We start from the raw sequence: 5645 nt of genomic DNA on the forward strand, positions 1-5645 counted from the left end.
AGTTGTCATTGTTGTTTGGCAGGCCCATGCTGGATTCAAACCTGCCAGCTCTGGTGTATGTGGCTGGTGCCTTAGCCACTTGAGCTATGGGCGCCGAGCCTATTTATTTTTATTTATTTATTTATTTTTGAGACAGAGTTTCACTTTATCACCCTTTGTAGAGTGCCATGGTGTCACAAATCACAGCAACTTCAAACTCTTGGTTTCAAGTGATCATCTTGCCTGAGCCTCCCAAGTAGCTGGGACTACAGGCACCCACCACAATGTCTGGCTATTTTTTTTGTAGAGATGTAGTCTCACTCTTGCTCAGGCTGGTCTCAAATTCCTGAACTCAAGCAGTCCACCCTTCTCGGCCTCTCAGAGTGCTAGGATTACAGGCGTGAGCTACCTTTCCTGGCCTCTATTTATTTTTTTAAATTTCAGATTAATGTGAGAGAACAAGTAATTAGGTTATAATGTTTGCATTTGTTATGTAGAGTCCCTGTTGTAGTCATCTCTTGCACCAGAAGATGTGCCATATACCCCTACCCATTGAGTGGGAACAGACCCAACCCCCCTCCCTTCTCCTCCCTCTCTTTTTCTCCCTCCATCTTGAGTTGAACTGAGTTTTTCTCTTATGTGGGCATGTGTTAGATTGTCTACTGGCTTCATATTAGTATTGAGTATCCTTTATGTATATTTTAAACATTTATTAAGCATTTACTATAATCTTGTAAGTACCAGCTCCCTCAACTTATTTTTGACAACTTTAGGCATGAATAACATGCACTAAACAGCACATGTTCAAAGTGTGCAATTTGATGAGCATTGACACAGGTGTACACCCACGGAGCCACTTAGATAGTGAAAAAATGTCGCTGTCGCCACCAAAAGTTTCCCTTTCTGTCTCTGTTCCACTCTTATCCCCAGGCAACCACCAATCACTATAGGTCTCTATAGCTGGCATCTTTCAGAAAAACGAAAAAGATTCATCCATGTTATGTATAAGCACAGTTTGTTTGTTTCTTTTCTTTTCTTTTTTTTTTCTAGACAGAGTCTTGTTCTGCTAATTAGGCTGGAGTGCAATGGAGTGATCATAGCTTACAGCAACATCAGACTCCTGGACTCAAGTGATCTTCTTGCCTCAGCCTCCTGAGTAGCTGGGACTGCTGGGATGCACCATTGGACCTGCCTAATTTTTTTTTTTTTGGTAGTTTTGTAGAGATGGGATCTTGCTATGTTGCTCAGGCTCAACTCCTGGCCTCAGTTGATTCTCCTGCTTGGGCCTCCCAATGCGCTAGTTTTATAGGCATGAGCCATTGCACCTCGGCCATTTCATTTAGTTGAATAATACTCCATGGTATGGCTGGACCATAATTTGTTTATCCACTCACCTGGTACTCAATAAATAACCATCAGTGAATAAGTAGATCCCACTGATGGACATTTGGGTTGTTTCTGGTTTGGGGATGTTATGAATGAAGCTACTATGAACAGGTCCATTTGTTTGTTATCAATTTCCACATAAAAAACATCCCTAAACTTAGTTCCTTAAAGTAGTCAACGTTTATCATCTTACACAGTTTCTGGAGATCAGGAATTTGTGCAGAATGTATCTGGGTTGTTCTAGCATAGGGTTTCTCATGAAGTTGCAGTCAACTGTGGCTGCTTCATCTGAAGGCCACTCTACATGGCCTCTCCAGCAGGACAGTGTAGAGTTCTCTACACAGTGGCTGGTCTCTAAGAGCCAGAGAGGGGAGCTCAAAATGGAAGCCACAATGATTTTGTGACCTCATGTTTGAAATGCTGTCCCATTATATGTGCCACATTCTGTTTGAGCTACTAACTTCAACTCATATGCTAGAATAAGCTAGCAGGGGTCATTGTGTGCTATCCTAGAGGTGGGTTTGGGGGGCATCCCATACCACTGTCCCGTAGGCTTTAAATATTTAAAACATTTATATTTTTTCTTTTGCCTCAGCCTTCCAAGTAGCTGGCACTACAGGTGCCTGCCACAATGCCTAGTTATTTTAGAGACAAGATCTCACTCTGGCTCAGGCTGGTCTTGAACCTATGAGCTCAGACAATCCACCTCCCTTGGCCTCCCAGAGTGCTAGGAAAACATTTAGCTTTTACTATGTACTTCATAAGAACCTCCTCATTGGCTATGTACAACAGCATGCTGCGAAAGAATTAATGTTGTGCTCACTTTACAGATAGGAAAATAAGCTCAGAGAAGTGACGTCACCTGCCCACAGGCCCCATGCCAAGAGTCAGCAATGAGATCTGAACCTGAGGCTCGGTGCCTGTAGCTCAGTGGCTAGGGTGCCAGTCACATACACCAGAGCTGGTGGGTTCAAATCCAGTCCGGGCCTGCCAAACAACAATGACAACTACAACCAAAAATAGCTGGGCATTGTGGCAGGTGCCTGTAGTTCCAGCTACTTGGGAGGCTGAGGCAAGAGAATCGCGTAAGCCCAAGAGTTGGAGGTTGCTATGAGCTGTGACGCCACAGCACCCTACCTAGGTCGACAGCTTGAGACTCTGTCTCAAAAAAGAAAAAGAAAAAAGATCTGAACCTGAGTTTTAAGTTCTTAGTGAGGGGGAGGCTGGCAGGGAAAAGGAACAGCAGCAGAGAAAGGGAGGAATGAAGAAAAGTGTAATTGTTCTTTTTCTCCAGAGATAGAGGAGAGACACCCGCACAAGCACTAGGTTCTTTTATTGATATCATAAACATTTATTGAGCACTTACTATATATCAGGTGCTGTTCTAGGCAGAGAACAAGATGGACTAATTTTCTCCCATGTGTGGATGTTCAAAGATGTCACTCCTAGGCTGGGCATAGTGGCTTACATCTGTAACCCCAGCTCTCTGGGGGGACGAAGTGGGAGGACCGCTTGATCTCAGAAATTGGAAAGCAGCTTGAGAGTGAGACACCATTTCTACTAAAAAATAGAAAAAAATAGCTGAGCATGGTGGCAGGCACCTATTGTTCCAGCTACGCAGGAGGCTGAGGCAAGAGGATAGCTTGAACTCAGAGGTTTGAGGTTGCTGTGAGTTGGGCTGATGCCAGGGCATTCTAGCCAGGGCAACAGAGTGAGACTTTGTCTCAAAAAAAAAAAAAAGGATGCTGGTCCTAAATATCCAATCTAGTGCCTAGCTCATAAATAACCATTGATAAATGAAGCAAACCCATTTCAAATTGTGACAAAGTCTCTGAAGGAGAAAGGGCATTATGACCACTGGAAAGTCTTTTAGTTTGGAGGGACAGAAAGGATGAAGCATGGAGAAGGTTGCTTGGAAAGTAGGGGTGAGGTGGGCTTGGGGGGGAGTATTGTTGGCCAAGGGCACAGTAAGTGCAAAGGCTCTGAGATGGGACCTTTTGGGGGTGTGATTTTTTGTTGTGTTAAGTGGAGACCCTGTAGACCTGCATGAAGAGACCTAGGGGCAGCTGGGCCTGGATCTGAAGCCTGGGGGAGGCTGAAGCTGGATACTGTGGGTGTCATGGGGTGTAGATGGGTTTGGAGCCTCAGGAGTGAATGAGGGTGCCCAGGAGGTGTAGAGGTGGTACAGGGAGCCCAAGGACTGGTGCTGGACTTGGGGATGGCCCAATGGTAATCCTGACACCCACTGTCACTGTCCTCCTAGAACTCCTAGTCTGATGGGTAACAGATAGTGAAGAAGGTAACAAATAGGTCATCACACCTCTGTGTTAAGCAGCAGCAGGGGCAGGAGAGGAGGTCATTAAAGATGTGAAACAAGGGTGGCACCTGTGGCTCAAAGGAGTAGGGCGCCGGCTCCATATACTGGAGGTGGCAGGTTCAAACCCAGCCCTGGCCAAAAACTGCAAAAAAAAAAAAAAGATGTGAAACAAAAAATAACTGTAATTTATTACAGTAACTGTAATTCCTGCATGCATTTGGCTCTTCAGTGTTTATTGAACACCTACTGGATGCCAGGGTGAGTTCTAGATACAGTAGTGATCAAGACAAAGATACCCTATATCATTTCCCCAGTTAACCATGATCCCCATGAGGGCAGGAACTTATCAGGTAATGAATGAATGGAGAAATAGATAAAGTAGATCATTCCAGACCAAGAGAAGGGCTGGGAAGGAAAGTTGGCAGCAGAGAGGGCTGGGGTAGGGGTGCTGTTACTTATGGATGGTTTGGGAAGACCCATTGGAGGAGGAAGCATTTTGAGCCAGGGCCCAGGGGACAAGGTTTCTGGTCATAGTTTATAGGTTTCTCGTGTGAGAGGAGCTTTGATCTATTTGTGGCAGGAACCCCAGGAGCTCCCCCTACCCTGGCTACACGTCTGGCTCAGGGAGGGATGGAAGCCCTGAAGATGAGAGTTTCAAGGAACTAATCTTCCCACACACCAATCAACTCATAAATGGAGACTTTGACCTACCTTCACCCTCTTATCACAGACAGGGGAGAACAGCACATCAGGGTGCAGCTCTGAAGAGGGTGAAGGGCACTTGGAGTGTGGAATCTGGGTAGGGCCTGGTGGGGAGAGGAGAGTCAGGCCATGTTGGGGCCGGGAGGGCTGCGTAGTCAAGGGAGTTGTGTACAAGGACACCTTAGTTTTCTCCTCTGTAAAATGGGTTTCCAGCCCCAAGACCACTCCAGGCTCTTCTATTCTTTTTTCCCCATCATTCAAAAGACACCAGTTGAGCCTCTCCCGGGTGTTTGGGCCTCATTCTAGCTTTCTTTCTGAAAGGGGCCAAATGGAAAATATTTTAGGGTTTGTTGCAACTACTGAGCTCTACCCTTGCTGCATGAGAGCAAATGTGCTTAATATACAAACAGTGTGGCTATATTCCCACAAAACCTAATTAATGGACACTAAAATTTGAATTTCATATAATTTTCACATATCCCAAATTAGTACTTTCTTTGGATTAAAAAAAACCTCATTTTAAAAATGTAAAAAGCATTTTGAGTTCATGGACCATATGTACAGAAGACACAAGTGGGCCAGATTTAACTCAGGTAGTGGTTTGCCCTTCCTGGTTCTAGGTGAGCCAGGCAGGCCCAGTTCCTGCCCTCATGGAGATTATGGTTAACTGGGGAAATGGAGTCCACAGACAGATGTCTGGAAGAATGCATAATTTCAAGTTGTGCCTCAAGAGGAGATACCTGATTTGGTCTGAGGAGTCAGGAAAGGTCTCTCCAAGGAGGTGACATTGGAACCACGATGGAAAGAATGTGCAGAGGTGAGACAAGGAACCCAGAGAGGCAAAAGGTTTGGGGCAGGGTCCACACTGTGATAGGAACACACTTACGTTTTTACAAATCCTGGTGGCTGCTTCTATTTCTACCTGCAAAATAAGTATAAAGGTATTAGCAAGTTAGAGTTTTTCAAAGGGCTGACAGTAGTGCCTGGTATACATCAGTCCCTCCATTAATGCTTGTTCCTACCCTGGAATATAGCAGGCACTGGATTGATGTCTGGTGCGTACCTGGTTTACAGTAGGCACTCTGTTAATGCTTATGTCCTGTATGGTACACAGCAGGTGCTTCACTAATGCCTGGTCCATGCCCGGCATATAATTGGTAGCAGAAATTGCATTAATGCCTAGTCAGTGCCTGGTACATAGCAAGAACTCCGTTAATGCTTTTGTCATATTTGTTATACAGCAGGCACTGTATTTTTTTTT

The sequence above is a fragment of the Otolemur garnettii genome, unplaced genomic scaffold (assembly GCF_000181295.1).
Source record: "Otolemur garnettii isolate 467f Iridium unplaced genomic scaffold, OtoGar3 scaffold00029, whole genome shotgun sequence".
Classification (NCBI taxonomy): Eukaryota; Metazoa; Chordata; class Mammalia; order Primates; family Galagidae; genus Otolemur; species Otolemur garnettii.